The sequence below is a fragment of the Nicotiana tomentosiformis genome, chromosome 12, assembly GCF_000390325.3.
Source record: "Nicotiana tomentosiformis chromosome 12, ASM39032v3, whole genome shotgun sequence".
NCBI classification, from domain to species: Eukaryota; Viridiplantae; Streptophyta; class Magnoliopsida; order Solanales; family Solanaceae; genus Nicotiana; species Nicotiana tomentosiformis.
In genome coordinates this window covers 42,879,385-42,898,208 of record NC_090823.1, presented here as the reverse complement: position 1 = coordinate 42,898,208, position 18,824 = coordinate 42,879,385, and positions in this window count along the sequence as shown.

Sequence of the window (18,824 nt, the reverse complement as noted above, 5' to 3'; positions counted from 1 at the left end):
AAAGGTTATACCAATGCAACCGATTGTCCCAGATCAGCTCTAGGTTGGTGCAGCAACATCTGAGGAGTAGAAACTCATACTCGACAGGTACAAGCAGTACCACCCTCCTACTTTCAGCGGCCTAGCTACAGAGGATGCACATGATTTTCTAGAGAAGTACCACAGTATTCTTCGTACCACGGGTATTGTGGAGATGAGCGGATTTACTTTTACTACATTTCAGCTGTCGGGACCAGCGTACCAGTGGTGGAAAGCTTATGAGGAGGGTATCCCAACCAAGGTAGCTTCACTCATATGGGCTCAATGTTTAGAGATGTTCCTGAGAGAGTGTTTTCCCAGAGCCTTCAAAATGCATGGCGCACAGAGTTTGAGCAGTTGTGCATGGGTGCTATGATCGTGTCAGAGTATGGTGTAAGATTCAGTGAGTTGTCCAGACATGCACCTGCCTTGGTTTCAGAGAGTGAGTCCGTTGATTTATCGAGGGGCTCAACTATGGTATTATATTCAACATGGCTCGATAGTTGGAGACAGATACCCCATATCAGTAGGTGGCATAGATCGCTCGGAGATTTGAGGGTGTGCGGGGCCATGTGAGAGAGATAGTGAGTCCATGAGGCCTCAAGATTTTGGCGGATATAGTGGTGCCCGTGCCCCAATTACAGCTCGTCATGGTAGAGGCTATGTGAGTCGTCTAGTTCATTCAGTACTTCCAGCTTGTGGTAGTACTCCAGCTACTCCCAGGCCTCATGTATTATGCACTGCCACTGTCTAGTGTACCTCCTCCACGGTGTGTTTTCAGCGGTCATTTTAGCTAACCAAGCCTGAGCCAGTTCCAGTAGCCACTTCCTCCGAGATCTTGCTTTGAGTGTGGTGATACTCGTCTACAGACTCATGAGGGGTGCACCTCTACAAACTACTCAGGCTCTACGCATTCTACAGGGTCACCAGATTTTTCAGGCCATGGTTACTGCTCCAGTTGCCGCTCCACCTACACAGCCAGCTAGGGGTGGAGTTCAGGCGGGTAGGGGTCGCCCTAGAGGGGGAGACCAGGCCAGATGTTATGCTTTTCCGGTTAGGATGGAGGCGGTTGCATCAGATGCAGTTATCACAAGTATTGTTCCGGTTTGTCATAGAGATGCATCAGTCTTATTTGATCCAGGCTCTACTTATTCATATGTATCATCTTACTTTACTCCGTATTTGGGTATATATCGTGATTCTTTGAGTTCTTCTATTTATGTATCCACGCATGTGGGAGATTCTATTGTTGTTGACCGTGTATATTAGACGTGTTTAGTTGTTATTGGTGGTTTTGAGACCAGAGTTGATCTATTATTGTTCAGTATGGTAGACTTTGATGTTATTTTAGAAATGGACTAGTTGTCGCCCTACCATGCTATTCTTGATTGTCACGCCAAGACGATGATGTTAGTTATGCCTAGTTTACCGCGGTTGGAGTGGAGGGGTACTATGGATTATGTTCCTAGTAGGGTTGTGTCCTTTCTTAAGGTACAACGGATGGTAGGGAAGGGGTGTGATGCATATCTAGAGTTTGTAAGAGATGTCAGTGTTGATACTTGATGGTAGGCTATAATCTCGTGTTTTAGTCGCTTATTGCACTCTAATTTACTGCACTTTACTTGTGTTAAGCTTTAATTAGTAGTATTCTGCACTTATTGCGTATTTTATGCTTTGTAGGGTGATTCCGAGTTATGTAGATGTTGTGGAGCTAAATCAAATAGTGGGAGCTTTGAAGTCTGATTAAAAGCCCAAGGGATTGAGTCGGGATCTTGTTTGGAGGTCGAGGATCACTTCTGGACGTCAAATATCAATGAAGAAGCAACACTCGGAGGAAATGCACTAATGCGACGCACCATGCATAGCACTGTGCGACGCATCAGTGCAAATGTGCGTCAGAAATTTGAGAAGTTTAGAGACTTATAATTTTTGGGTCTGATAGAAAAATACATTAATGCTAGGCATAGTGCGTAGCATCAGTACAAAAATCTGTCAGACAAGCTATGTTCAGAGAGTTTACGGCCCATAAAATTGTACTAATGCGACGCACTGGACGTAGCATAGTGTGACGCATGAAAAGCAATAAGTTTGCAAGTTTTCCTATTTCGGCTAGAAAAGGGTGATTTCGTTTGGGCCCGACCCTACTTTGTATAAATACATGTAATAACATTATTTTCTGGACTTTTGACACACTCTAGACATAAGGAAGCTAAGGATGAGTTGGAGGAGCAAAAGCACAAGGATTTCATCATTCCTTCCTCACCCAAGACCCGAGTTTGGATTGAGTTTATGTTTTCCTATATGTTAATTTTATTTGTGATGAATTTCTCCATATATATGGAGTAGTTCTCTTAGGGTTTGATAGATTTGGTGTATTGATGATTGTTTTTGGATTATAACTCTAGTTTTATGTATTGAAGTATTTTTGGATGATTTAATCGTTGCATCTATATTCACTTGTTCATGTAATCGAGAGAGGCATAACTTGTGATATCTTTGCATTATACTGTTGGGTGAGTTCATTAATTCTTCTTAGTAATCGAAAGAGTCTAGTTGAATCATTGATTAAACCTAGTTAGTAGAATAATCGAGAAAGGTTCTCCTAAAGACCAATCCACTACACATTCTTGCATATCTTCACGTGCTTAAATTGGTTCATCTTGTGAGGTTGAGACTTAATCGAGAGAGGAGTTTCTACTAAACGTTTGAACTGCTAATTGAGTGAGTTCGAGAGACTCACTTAAATATTAGAAGTGAATTACCTAGAGTTAGATCCCAAACAATTATCTTGCACCTATCCTATCAACCCCTATTTTCTCCCACTGATAACTTCCTTGCTTACCTTTATTGAGATAGTCATTAGTCAATAGCTTTAAATTCTTAGTTAATTTTGGTTATTAATCATATAAATATCAATTATTTATTCTCTTGGATAGAAATCAAGCTAGAAACTAAGAAAATATTGTTTAACGCCAATCCTTGTGAATACGATATTATACTATACTATCTTTGACTAGCGAGCATAATTTAAGTGTGTGTTTTGAGCTCGTCAATACTCCCACCATTGAGTTAGTTCCGGTAGTGAGAGACTATCCAAATGCATTTTCGGCATATCTTCCGGGAATGCCACCCGATAGGGATATTGATTTTGGTATTGACTTATTGCCGGGCACTCATTCCATTTCTATTCCACCATATCGTATGGCCCCAGCGGAGTTGAAGGAGCAGTTGCAAGAGTTTCTTGATAAGGGTTTCATTCAATTCTGTTATTCGAACATGCTTCATCTGCATAATTTGTACTCTCTTTAGTTTAACTAGTCGATTGTGTTCAAAACCTAAGTGTTTGCATTTGCTATATGGCACGACATTCTCTTCCTATTCTATTATGAATTTTTGTAATGGTATCCTGTCTATGTAACATGTTTTAATCCTGTATCAAGATCTTTTTTTTATCAACCATGACTTGTTCTCTGTTAATATGCCCTTTAGGATGTTTTTGGCTTCCTTGATTCACCAGTAATTATCATAACCTGCTTCCCTATCATGTTTCAATTAACACGACTATTCTGTAACACTAGGACCTATACTTAGCATAATTTGGACCTTCTAGGTTTTCACTTATTTTGTATTATGAATCTGTGTATGATAATTTCTGCCAATCTTGCAAACTTGTTCTTTCCTTAACTCTGCTAATGTGTGACTACCTATGCGCTAAGTGTTTGTTTCTAAATCTTTATTAAGTTTGTTCTTAAATCATGTGACCTGTTCGATTATCTGCTCTATATGCTCAACTTGATTATGTCTGCGTCCCTCAATTCTTGTCTCTCAACCTTGGTTCACTCTCCTTCACTTGTCACCTGTGCTCTCTTAACTTCACTCTATTCTTAGCTAGTTGAAAGCCAAGGCTACCAAATCTTTTACTGCTGACCTCCCTAGTGTGAGCACTGCTCGGGGTCCTTTTGAGGCCCTTGTGAACTCTGACACACTAGGATTTGGGTCCTTAATCATTTCTCCTAATACTGGAACCTGAATTATTCTAGTTCTTTCTTCTTATTGTCCCATGAACATGTAAGCTGGTTGGTTTAAGTAATTTAATGCTTGGCAATATGATTTTGTGATTTGGCTTCGAGCTCATCTATGGATTCCGGGTTGTGTTGATGAACATGGCTCTTTGTTGAAAGTCTGAGTATGCTGCTGAAGTTCCAGACAGTGCTGGGTATTTAATTCGGGCCTGCTGTGGGCCTATTGTCATTATTTGTATAACAATTTGTATCTTACTCATTATTGGGCATGTAATAACTTTTGTATAAACGATTGGGGTGTTAGTAAAAATGGGTAAGGGGTAGATTCTTAATGTTTATGTAAAAGGGGTAGACAACATGCATATAGGACTCATTGATTCACTTGCTATATGTGCCGTTCAATTTATATGTGCACTGTAGAAACCATGTCATTAGGATAAACACACATGCATACACACACTGTCTATTGGCAAACATGAATTCAAATGCTGCAATTATTCTTACTGCTACATGTTACTAGAAAACCTGCCTATAGGAAGAAATGTCAATGAACTTTCTTTGAATTCATTTCAGCATATTTATTAGAAATCATGCCTATAGGATTTTGATCACCTCATTTGGTATTATATAGTATTGTTCACTAGAAACAATGCCTATAAGATTTTAATCATCTCATTCGTTACTGCATCGCATTGTTCACCTAGAAAACATGTCTATAGGTTTGAGTGTAATGATAAAATCAGCTCCAAGTGCTAAACATTAGAGATCATGTCTATAGGACAATACTGTTTCGTCTTAATAAGAGTCAATGCTACACCTCTCAATATGGTTTATTATGCACTTCCCGGAAATCTGCAATTTCATTAATCAGCATGCAAATCGTATAATCCTGTCTATGAGCAACGCCTGGCCTCTGAAACTGTTTGCAAGCCCTGATGCCTTGTCACGTAGAAATCATGCCTATAGAAATTTAAGTTTCTTAATTCTAAATTGCTTAACATAAAGTTTGTCTTGCGTGCATTTGTTGCTTAAGTGTGGAGGGAAACTTGAACCTTAATTGCCTATATGTGAAGTCCAATGTGTTTTTGTATGTCGCCTAGTTTTGACAATTCTGAGCAGCCTAAGTGAGGTCTAGAACCACCCAAATAGAGGTCCAATACCTCTTGGACCATAGGTATGGGACGGGTAGTGCACGTATAAGGTAAGACTTAGAATTGAATTAGAACGCTTTTAGGTAACCGCTTTAACATAGTAATCAGGTAGCAAGAGATGATAGTCTGTGCCCGCTGAATAATATGAGCAACTCCTACTCACCTTTATTTATTTAAATCTGCTATGACAGGCACATCCCTTCCCCCTATTCACCTTTACTTGCTATGACCGCTCTTTTATCTTGTCAAAATTTCTATATCATGCCTACTTCCTTACCTGCTTTATTACATTTCCGCATATATTTTTATGAACTAAACTAACTCCTTCCTTTTGTCTTTCTTTTATATTCTTTCCATGTTTACCTTTGCTATATTATTTACTACTTTTACATATCATGCAAATACTTAACAACGTGTTATTATTGCTGCATAAAGCATGCTCCACATCATACTCCTCTCCTGTCAACTATCATCATAGCGACACTTGATGAGTGTCCGCGCTCTTCCGAAAATTACCCTTTTAAAATCGAAAAGGCTTTTTTGTGGTAGACTAGTCGATCAACAGTGCAATCGACGGTCCCGTGCCTTTCCCTCTCAAGTTGTCCACTTGAGAGTACCAGTCTAGACCATTCTAGAAACCCTACTCCAACTTGAAATGTACATGCATCATGCTAAACCTAGTACGGGTTGAAGATTTATTAACATAACAACCCACTAAGATGAACCTCGTCCAAAGTCCAACGGGATTTCCACATTCCCAATGGACGCTATCATACTATGTGCATTACTTGGAGAAAAATATGCCAACGTGTTGATCATTATTGCGTAAACATTTTTGGCATTAATGAAATGACACAAATGTTGGCATCAATTTTATCCAAGTCTACATGTCGCTTAGGCCTACCTCGGGCACAATGAGCTCCCCAAATTAGGACGCAAATTATTGCATGCCTTTGTGAAACATGTTTTAATATCGCAAACACTCTTTTAATATTCCTTACTAACTTGGTTACCTTTTGTTTTTTCTTTCTTTTGATTATTCCCATTCCCAAAGGTTGCTTCATTCATACTGGCATCTTCTCAAGAACTGGACCACTGCACCATCCCGGGCCCGTGGAGTTCCTGAGTAGCCTGACAATTAGCATCATTTATTTTTAAAAGCAATTTTATGAGCATTTAAGACATTTTCAGTATTTTGTTCTGAACGTATTTTGTTTTGAAATAATTGCTCGAGTCATAGAGCCGTACTTGTTTGACGTTTTCAAGATTTATTTAATGCATTGTTATTTTTAGTATTTATTATTATTCTTTACATTATTTCTCTACAACATTATTATTATTACCTATCGTGATGAACTTACGACTGTGACATATAACGAGACAACGCAACGTAAGTATAGTGATTCAGAGGATCTGGAAGAGGATGTAATACCTGATGAAATTGTCAAAGAAGTGGAAAATTTTGAAAACAAGCCTAAGTCTAATTTGGACGAGACCGAGATGGTTAACTTAGGGGATTCCGAAACAGTCAAGGAAACCCGTATAAGCATTCACCTATCATTATCAGAGAAGGAAGAGTACATCCAGTTCCTGAAGGAGTTTGAAGACATCTTTGCATGGTCTTACGATGATATGACTGGTCTGAGCACATCCATAATGGCTCACAAGTTAACCACCGATCCCATGTGTCTACCAGTGAAACAGAAGCTCAGAAAATTCAAGCCAGATATGAGTTTGAAGATAAAAGAGGAATTGGCTAAGCAAATCAAAGCCAAAGTTCTCAGAGTGGTTGAATATCCGACTTGGTTAGCCAACATTGTGCCGAATCTGAAGAAGGATGGGAAGGTCAGAGTATGTGTCGATTATCGGGATCTAAACAGATCAAGTCTCAAAGATGATTTTCCATTGCCCAATATACACATACTAATCGACAACTGTGCCAAGCATGAACTCCAATCTTTTGTGGATCGCTTCGCGAGGTATCATCAGATCTGGATGGATGAAGAGGATGCCGAAAAGACAACCTTTGTCACACCATGGGGGATGTACTACTATAAAATGATGTTGTTTGCCCTAAAGAATGTTGGAGCCACTTACATGAGAGCCATGACAACCATTTTCCACGACATGATACACAGGGAAATAGAGGTGTACGTGGATGACGTCATCATCAAATCCAGGAGAAGCACATATCATATAGCAGACTTGAGAAAATTCTTTAATCGGCTTCGAAGGTACAATCTAAAAGTGAATCCTGCAAAGTGTGCCTTCGTAGTCCCTGCCGGAAAATTGCTATGATTCATCGTCAGCCGCCGAGGGATTGAATTGGACCCGTCAAAGGTCAAAGCCATCTAGGACTTGCCACCTCCAAAGAACAAGAAAGATGTGATGAGTTTCTTAGGGCGTCTCAACTATATCAGCCGTTTCATAGCACAATCAACTGTGATCTGTGAACCGATTTTCAAAATGTTGAAGAAAGATGCCGCAACGAGCTGGACTGAAGAATGCCAGAAAACCTTTGACAAAATCAAGGAGTATTTATCTAAACCACTTGTTCTGGTCCCACCGGAACCAGGGAGACCTTTGCTGCTTTATTTGTCCGTACTAGATGGGGCTTTTGATTGTGTTCTGGGACAACACGATGAGACAGGAAGAAAGAGCAGGCCATATATTATCTGAGTAAATAATTCACACCCTATGAAGCAAGGTACTCTTTGCTGGAGCGCACCTGCTGCGCTTTGACATGGATAGCTTAGAAGTTGAAGCACTACTTCTATTCTTATACCACATATCTCATATCAAGAATGGACCCGGTGAAATACATCTTCCAGAAACCCATGCCTACCGAAAAGTTGGCGAAATGGCAAATATTGCTGAGTGAGTTCAACATCATCTATGTAACTAGGAAGGAAGTCAAAGGGCAAGTATTGGCAGATCATTTGGCAGAAATTCCTGTAGACGGAGAATACGAACCATTGAAAACGTATTTTCCCGACGAGGAAGCATCATTTGTGGGAGAAGACATCACTGAAACATATGATGGTTGGAGGATGTTCTTCGATGGAACCGCGAACTTCAAAAGAGTGGGGGGGAGTAGTTTTAGTATCATAAACCGGACAATACTATCCGGTATCCGCAAAACTCAAGTTTCCATGTACCAACAATATGGCAGAATGTGAGGCTTGCATCTTGGGACTCAGGTTGTCCATTGACATGAACGTTCAGGAGTTGCTGGTGATTGGAGATTCCGATCTCTTGGTACATCAAGTTTCAGGAAAGTGGGCCACAAAGAACACTAAGATATTACCATATCTGTACTGTGTGTAAGAGCTGATCAAGAGGTTGATGAAGATAGAATTCAAACATGTTCTAAGGATTCAGAATGAGTTCGCAGATGCATTGGCCACTCTATCTTCCATGATACAACACCCAGACAAGAATTTCATCGACCCTATCCCAATAGGAATTCATAAGCACCCAGCTTATTGTGCTCATGTTCAAGAAGAAAGTGATGGAAATTCACGGTTCCATGACATTAAAGAATACTTGGCAAAAGGGGAATATCCGAAGCACGCAACTCATGCTCAGAAATGTACACTCCGAAGGTTAGACAACCACTTCTTTCAAATCGGAGGGATTCTGTACAGAAGGACTCCTGACCTGGGGTTATTACGATGTGTCGATGCCAAGGAAGCATCCAGATTGCTCGAGGAAATACATGCCGGAACTTGCGCACCGCACATGAATGATTTTGTCTTAGCCAAGAATATACTAAGAGAAGGTTATTTCTGGATGACCATGGAGACATACTGCATCAGGTATGTCCAGAAATGTCACCAATGCAAGATACATGCTGACATGATATGAGTGCCACCCAATGAACTCAATGCAATAAGTGCACCATGGCCTTTCTCCGCTTGGGGTATGAATGCCATCGGTCCAATCGAACCCGCTGCTTCAAATATGCATAGATTATTCTAGTGGCTATAGACTATTTCACAAAATGGGTTGAAGCTGCATCATACAAAGCTGTAACTAAGAAGGTCGTCGCAGACTTTGTTCGGGATCGCATTGTTTGCTGGTTCGGGGTTCCAGAGTCAATCATCACCGACAATGCCGCCAATATTAATAGTGATTTAATGAAGGCTATGAGTGAAACTTTAAAGATCAAGCATAAGAATTGCACAAAATATAGGCCGCAAATGAATGGAGCTGTATAAGCCGCCAACAAGAACATCAAGATGATATTGAGGAAGATGGTAGATAATTACAAACAATGGCACGAGAAGCTACCATTTGCTTTGCTTTGATATCGTACCACGGTTCGCACATCAACTGGGGAAACTCCTTATTTATTGGTTTACGGTACTGCCAAAGTAGAAATCCCTTCTCTGAGAATCATACAAGAAGCCGAGCTCAGCGATGCAGAATGGGTACAGAGCCGATATGAGAAACTGGCCCTCATTGATGGAAAAAGAATGAGTGCAGTATGTCAGGGCCAACTCTACCAAAACAGAATGGCAAGAGCTTTCAACAAAAGGGTCAGACCAAGGCAATTCTCACCGCGACAACTAGTGCTAAAGAGAATTTTCCCGCATCAAGATGAAGCTAAAAGGAAGTTTTCACCCAATTGGTAAGGTCCCTACATGGTTCATCGAGTACTAACAGGAGGGGCACTTATACTTGCAGAAATGGACGGAGAAATTTGTCCAAAACTTATCAACTCAGATGCAGTCAAGAGATACTATGTTTAGGATTGTTTACATTTTTTCATTTGATGTAACTGAACTACGCTTGACGTGATTCCCGTTTAAGAGGGGATACGTAGGTAGCCCTGTGGGTTCGGTCACATCGTAATAAAATCTTCATTTTGCCATGATCAGAAAACTGGGGCAGAATTTTGAGAAGGACCCTCAAAATTCTAAAGCAAGTTCAGCCGACATCGTCATACACAAAACAACCAAAGTATTGCATTTAAACTAGGGAACCCTCAAAATTCTAAAGCAAGGAGGCCGTAATGTCTCTAAAATATGTCACAGTCACCGGTTCATCTAAATTATTTGAAATCGCATACTACTACATTTCAAATAACTATATTTATCAAATGCATACATATTTTTTGAAAACTTTATTTCTACGACAGCCAGATGCTACCCAGGGTAACTCAAACAGGACCTTAAGACAGGAGCAAAGGCAAAATAGAAGACAAAAGTGCAAACCAACCTTCCCCCAAAGAACTCACAATTTTTCTTTGGATGCAGGCACAATAAGACAACGATATCCGCAGACACATCAAGTCACTACCTTCAAACCAACAAATTATCTAGCGCAAACATCTCCAACTAAGAAATACTTTGCTTTACCACTATCACTCATCATGAGGCTAAACATTGCCACCCTAATTGCATAAGGTTAAGCACTTCCTTACCCTGCATGAGACTAAGCATTGTCTTCCTGATTGCATGAGGCTAAGCATTGCCTCCCTCATTGCATAAGGCTAAGCACTGCCTTACCCTGCATGAGACTAAGCATTGTCTCCCTGATTGCATGAGGCTAAGCATTGCCTCCCTAATTGCATAAGGCTAACCACTGCCTTTCCCTGCATGAGACTAAGCATTGTCTCCTCTTTGCATGAGGCTAAGCACTGCCTCCATAATTGCATAAGGCTAAGCGCCGCCTTTCCCCGCATGAGACTAAGCATTGTCTCCTCTTCCTGCATGAGGCTAAGCACCGCCTCCCTTATTTTCATGAGACTAAGCATTGTCTCTTCTTCCTGCATGAGGCTAAGCACTGCCTCCCTAATTCCATAAGGCTAAGCACTACCTTTCTCTGCACAAGACTAAGCATTGTCTTCCCTTTTGGCATAAGGCTAAGCACTTCCTTTTCCTTGAATAAGATTAAATACTATCTCCACTACGCTACCTAAGACCTAGCGCTATAGCTTTGTTCACCTAGAGCTAAGCGTTGCCCTCATCTCACACAAGACTAATCCTTGTCTTGTCCAGTCTCCGCATACAACCAAGCATCACCTATTCCTTTTATCAAACGATCGATATCGCCAAATCTGTGCATCTCATAGGCTGAAACATCGCCATTTTTTCTGAAGGTGTCATAGTCCGAAGGCACCATCCTCATAGCCTGAAGACACCATTCCATGGCCTGAGGATCTCTCGAAACTGCACCTCATTATTCAAAGGCGTCATAATCTAGAGGCACCACCCTCATGGCCCGAGGACACCATTTCATGGCCTGCGAATCCCTTGTCATATGCTTCATGGCCCAGGACGTCATGGTCCAAGGACATCATCCTCGTCCAAAGACAACCTTCATAGTCCAAAGGGAATTTGCATCATGTTAAAGTTTCGCAATAACCCATATATATTCGCATGCACCGTGTTTTATGTTTTGCAGGCAACTCGGGAGTAACTGTTCTGCAAACGGGAGCAATCTTCTCTCTGGTTTTCGTTCACAACACTCACATCTTTCGATTGCTTCAAACGTAACCGACTACCAGTAACTGACTACCTTTTACTCTATGACCGTTCGAACATTTGGCTCATACACTCGTAACATCCAAAATTCGCATTTATGACCCCATTAAAATTGCATGTTACTTACAACACTGTCCTAACCAAAAGAACCTTTTCGAAACATGTGACCATTCTTATAACAACTCCATCGGTTTCAGTTCACCGTTGGATCCAGAACTACACACGACTTGATTCCCGTAACACCAGGGATATGTAGGCAACTCAAGAACTATGGTTTGGCCTCCATTTTTCAAAATCACATCATTCGGCCAAAATAGGTCATCATTTTCTCTACCTGACAATTCTTTCATCATTCCCGGATAAATAGGGGCAGCTGTTGATACCTAATTTTGCCCTCATATTTTTTCAAAATATATATATACTTTCAAAATAGCATTTTTTGCATCATTATTAAGTTTAAAAATCTATACAATCATTTTCTATAATTTTTCATAACTTTTAGAGCTTTTAAATTAATTTTCTTGCATTTAAATTATATAAATATTTAGTAATTATTCCTTTAAATTATTCTTGTGAGGATCTAACCATCTAAAATTATTATTTGCATCTATAATACATGTTTCAAATATTTTTACTTTATTTTATATAATTATATTGGTATTCTTATGTTATTTGCACCATCTTGCAATGATAGCCTATATTTCACATTTTTATTGCATTTGTCATTTTACTTAGGGTCAAAATGATATTTTTACATTTTTTATAATCTCCCACCATTGTTTAAAGTATTAATTTGCATAAATAGCATTCTTTATATGTTTATTTAACTATTTTATTAAATTATTTCCTTTTTAATCTCTTATTTAAAAGCTGACCCAATTTTTGAGTTATTTTTCGGACCAGATAGACCCAAATCCCTGGCCTAATCCTCAAGCCCAACCCCAAGCAACCCTGCCCAGTCCAAATCCGACCCAGCTCATTTTTAGTCTCAACCGTTGATCAAAAGCGATCAACGGCCCACAACACCCCACTCCCTTTCCTTATACCCCTAAAACCTAACCCTAACCCCATTTCCTAAAGATAGCCACCTCTATTCCCTTTGTCACTCATCTCTTCTTCACTAAACCCTAGTTGCCTCCCCTTATTCCCTCTCCTAATCCCACTGATAATGGGATTCGACTATTATTCTCTTGCCATATTTGAAACCTTTTGGTACTGGTTGTCCCTTTGTGGTGTTACCTAGGTGCTTGCCAAAACATGGCAAGCAATAGCTTCTGAAATCGAATCAAAATGGTTCGAATCTTTGATTTTGTGCTTTATTTCGTCTACACACGTTCAATACCATATTATGTGAGTCCGATTTCATTTAGATCTCTGTTGATTTACACTTTCCCTAAAAAACTAGGGTTTACCCGATTTCTCTCCTAAATTGATTTTGAACTGATTTTGCGTGCTTTCTTTCCTTATTTGTTGTTCGATTTACTCTGTATCCTTGTGTGGTCGTTCAATTCTTTACTGCTATATAAACCCCTTCCCCATTCCCCTTTGAGGGGGGGGATTTTTTGAATCAACATATTTTTCACTAAAATTGGGGGCTTTTGCTATTCTCTATATTATGCCTTGGCCGGCTGAAAGCCAAGGCCACTAAGACTTTGTTACTCAACCTCCTCTTGGTGCGAGCATTGTTCGGACTTCTTTCGAAGCTCTTGGGAACTTTGACGCATTAAGATTCTGGATTCTTGTGGAATTTTGATTCTTTACTGTTATTCATTTAACTGGCGAGTTACTGTCTTTTGCAATTTCAATTCTTATATATCTAAAATTCGCATATGTTTTCACTTCTGAGGTTCATAGCTTAATGTTTTTTCTAGGTTATTCTTCTTTGCTTTACTTCAGTTTTAGGTATCTTTAACCCTTTAACTTCATATTGTTGCTAGTCGAAACGTGCCTAAGCCTGATTCAAGTAATTTAGATTCTTCTAAGTCAATATGTTTTGAACCACTACTGTGTGTGACCTTTGCCCTAGTTAGCATCTTTTTAGTGTTTCGTTCTGCTAAAAATGCCAATTCTGTTATTCGAACATAATTCATCTGCATAATTTGTACTCTCTTTGGTTTAACTAGTCGATTATGTTCAAAGCCTGAGTGTTTGCATTTGCTATATGGCACGAGTTTCTCTTCCTATTTTAGTCTGAATTTCTGTAATGGTATCTTGCCTATGTAGCATGTTTTAATCCTGTATCAAGATCTTTTTTTTATCAGCCATGACTAGTTCTCTATTAATATGACCTTTAGCATGTTTTTGGCTCCCTTGATTCACCAGTAATTAGCATAACCTGCTTCCCTATCATGTTTAAATTAACACGACTATTCTGTAACACTAGGACCTATACTTAGGATAATTTGGACCTTTTAGGTTTTCACTTATTCGGTATTATGAATCTGTGTATGATAATATTTGTTAATCTTGCAAACTTGTTCTTTCCCTAACTCTACTAATGTGTGACTCCCTATGCGCTAAGTGTTGAACTTGTTTCTAAATCTTTACTAAGTTTGTTCTTAAATCCTGTGACTTGTTCGATTATCTGCTCTATATGCTCAACTTGACCATGTTTGCGTCCCTCAATTCTTGTCTCTCAACCTTGGTTCACTCGCCTTCACTTATCACATGTGCTCTCTTAACTTCTTATTCTTAGCCGGCTGAAAGCCAAGGCACCAAGGCTTTTACTGCTGACCTCCCTAGTGTGAGCACTACTCAGGGTCCTTTTGAGGCCCTTGTGAACTCTGCCACACTAGGATTTGGGTCCCTAATCATTTCTCCTAATACTGGAACTTGAATTATCCTAGCTCCTTCTTCTTATTGTCCCATAAATATGTAAGCTGTTTGGTTTAAGTAATTTAATACTTGGCAATATGATTGTGTGATTTGGCTTCGAGCTCTCTATGGATTCTGGGTTATGTTGATGAACATGGCTCTTTGTTGAAAGTTTGGGTATGCTGCTGAAGGTCCAAACAGTGCTGGGTATTTCATTCAGGCCTGTTGTGGGGCTATTGTCATTATTTGTATAACATTTTGTATCTTACTCATTTTTGGGCCTGTAATAACTTTTGTATAAACAATTGGGGTGGTAGTAAAAATGGGGAAGGGGTAAATTCTTAATGTTTGTGTAAAAAGGGTAGACAACATACATATATGATTCATTGATTCACTTGCTATATGTGCCGATCAATTTATATGTGAACTGTAGAAACCATGTCATTAGGATAAATACACACACACACACACTGTCTGTTGGCAAACATGAATTCAAATGCTGTAATTATTTTTACTGCTACGTGTTACTAGAAAACCTGCCTATAGGAACAAATGTCAATGAACTTTCTTTCAATTCATTTCAGCATATTCATTAGAAATCATGCCTGTGGGATTTTTATCACCTCATTTGCTATTATCTCGTACTGTACACTAGAAACCATGCCTATAGGATTTTAATCATCTCATTCGTTACAGCATCGCATTGTTCACCTAGAAAACATGTCTATAGGTTTGAGTGTAATGATAAAATCAGCTCCAAGTGCTAAACATTAGAGATCATGTCTATAGGACAATACTATTTCGTCTTAATAAGAGTCAATGCTACACCTCTCAATAGGGTTTATTATGCACTTCCCGAAAATCTGCAATTTCATTAATCAACATGCAAATCGTATAATCCTGTCTATGAGCAACGCTTGGCCTCTGAAACCGTTTGCATGCCCTGGTGCCTTGTCACGTAGAAATCATGCCTATAGGGATTTAAGTTTCTTAATTCTAAATTGCTTAACATGAAGTTTGTCTTGCATGCATTTGTTGCTTAATTATGGAGGTAAAGTTGAACCTTAACTGCCTATATGTGAAGTCCAATGTGTTTTTGTATGTCGCCTAATTTTGACATTTCTGAGCAGCCTAAGTGAGGTCTAGAACCAACCAAATTGAGTTGCAATACCTCATGGACCATAGGTATGGGACGGGTAGTGCACGCATAGGGTACGACTTAGAATTGAATTAGAATGCTTTTAGGTAACCACTTTAACATAGTAATCCGGTAGCAGGAGATGATAGTTCGTACCCGCTGAATAATATGAGCAACTATTATCTAAAAGGAGCTGCGAATTATTATTTATGTTGCACGGGGTGACCCTTTATTCTAAAAAACTTAGGACCCCCCTTTTCTCTTTATACACTTAGTCATCTAATATAAACAGTTATAGTTGTATCCTTATAGTCCTTAAGATTTGTACCAATTCTCATTGTGTTATAATGGAACTCTTTGACCTTTTATTCTCTTTGTTTATTTAATCATCTTGCCTAATTATAATCCACATAGTCTTAAGTTCGGTCGGGACCTACAGTTGTGGACCTCAAAGAATGCCTAACACCTTCTCTTTGAGGTAATTTGAGCCCTTACCCGATCATTGGTGATGCTGACTAGTAAAACAGAGTTATCTGCAAAATAGGTTCCCTAACACACCTTAAAGAATCGTTAGGTGGCGACTCTTCACTTTACCTCTCACTCAAAAAAGTTGTCACAATGTTGAGGCCCGCTTCCGCGAGAAAACGGGGCGCGACAATTCCTCGTGTTCATTTTGTGTGTTATGTTTCTCTCATATGGGATGGATTCATAGCATTGTGCTCTTTATATTGTATCTATTGAACTTGTGGGATAATTCTCTCTTCTGTCTTTTTCCATTACTAGCCAAATTTGAGCGGTCACTTGATGAATAGATCACATCGTATGAGATTCATGATGGTAGTCGATATGGCTTGTCGGTCAAGCAATTTGATATGGGTGAGATGTGGTTATTGGACATGGAATTAGTGTAATCGGATTTGTATAATGTATGATTGGAGGAATAATGTCACAAATCAGCTCTGAATTTAGTAATGGTTCTTGTTGAGCGAGAGAATTCAATGACTTATTGATTTGACGGGTTGTTATGAGTTTTTACATGGTTCTTTCAACCTTTGCAGTATTGTGAGGGTTGGAATAATATTTCATGTGTCATGAGGTATACTACTAGTACCAGATTTGATAATGAGCAACTATTTTAATGGGAAGATATTGTCGTGGACATGTGAGTTATGTGGTACATCTGGTGGTTATATCTTGGAACTGTACTTATACTTTGATATAATTTATTCAGATTGATACAGTGTAAATATATAAGAATCAGATCTTGGAGGGAGCTTCAGACGTTATAATTGGTCCTATGAATTCCTAAGCTAAGGTTGAAGGAAGAAAATTTCAAACTGGATCGTGTGATGGCCTTATATGATTTGAGGTGTAATGAAATCTTCCATGGGTATGTGTATGATGAGTTATTCGGTGATTTGGCTTCTTGAAATGACTCTTAGCACGCTCGAGGACGACATTATATTTATGTGAGAGGTAATGTAATAACCCGATCGATCCTTTTGAGCTTCAGCATTTCATTCGGTGGTTTGAGACTTTGAGTAGATGCATATTGGGAATTATGACTTGTATGTATAGTTGTTTATGACTTTCGATAGGTTTGGGGTTGATATGGAAGAGTAATTCTCAATTTAGTTGGAAGAGTTGACCAAGGTTTGACTTTTGAGTAAACGACGTTGGGTGTATGGTTGGATTTCAATTATGATATTCCTAGAAGGTTTTGGCTCTATTTGGTGGAAATTGGCAATTTGAAGAACTTGAGAGTTCACAAGTTTGATCGGGAGTTGACTTTGTGACTTTCTAGGTCGGATTATTGTTATGGGAATTGGAATAGGTCTGTTTTGTTATTTGGTACTTGTGTTAAATATTTGGGTTAATTCCATATTGGTTAGACTTGAATCAGACGCTTGGCTCAATGTTCGAAGTTTATGAACTTAAGAGATTTATCTTGATCGACGTATCTTGGTTTTGATGTTAATCGTGGTGTTTAGAGCCTTTGGATAAGTTTGGATGATGTATTTGAACATTTTGGTATTATTAGATGGGGTCTTGTGGGGCTTGGGTAAGTTTCAGGGTGGTTTCAGACCATTTAATTTGAGTTTGGCATAGCTGCTCTTCTAGTGTCTCGGTGTTCTTTGCGTTCACGATCGTGTAGAAGGGCTGAATAATGTTTTGTTCATCGCGTTCACGATGAAGAGGTCACGTTCACGGAGCTTTGTGGTCAGGCAGATTTTTGGCCATCGTGTTTGCCTTTGAAGGGTCAAATCTGCGAAGGTATGGGCAATGTCGACCTTCCTGTTCATGGAGGACTCGTCGCGTTCGCAAAGTATGGTTGGTTTTGAGGGCAGATTGACCTTTGGGATTGCGAGGGTACTACTGCGATCACATAGGGTACAATTGGGCAGTGCATTTAAGTTGCCAATTTCCAGACTTTGCCCATTATTTCATATTTTGAGCCCTAGACATCGCGAAGACGAGATTTTGAAGAGCAATTTGCCTACTACATTGGAGGTAAGCAATTTTCACTTCGATTTGGCTTTAAATCTTGATCACCCATAAATTTCTACACCTAAAACTTGGAATTTTGAAATCGAAACTTGTGATTTTTGCCTACAATTTAAGAGAGTGTGCTATGGGGATTTAAGTACCAAGTTCGAATCAGTTTTGGAAACTAATTACATATTTGGGCTCGAAAAGTTATGGGTTATCAAATTTTGTTAATGGTTTTAGATTTTGGGCAGGTGGGCTCGGATTGTCTTTTGTTAACTTTTGAGAACTTCTTCAAACATCAAAGCTTTATGGATTGTGATCGCTTCCTATGCCATTTTTGACTTCTTGGATAATGTTTGTCTTGGATTTGCGCAATTAAAGGGCAAGATCGAGGTTTTGACTCGATTCAAGGTTGAAGACTAGCCCGAATGAGGTAAATAACTTTTCTAGACTTAGATTTGAGGGTCATTTCCCATTGGCTATCGTATTTGTTATACGTTAGAGGTGGTGCACATGCTAGGTGACAGGCGTATATGCATACGCCAGGGTTATTCATGATCTAGGTAGATCTTAGGCTACTATATGCCTTGTTTTGCTATCATGCTTCTTTGACACCATATTTTATCCATTTGCATGACTACGTGAGCTATTATATATGCTAGGAATCATGTCTATGTTGTTTCTTATTTGTTTGAGACAT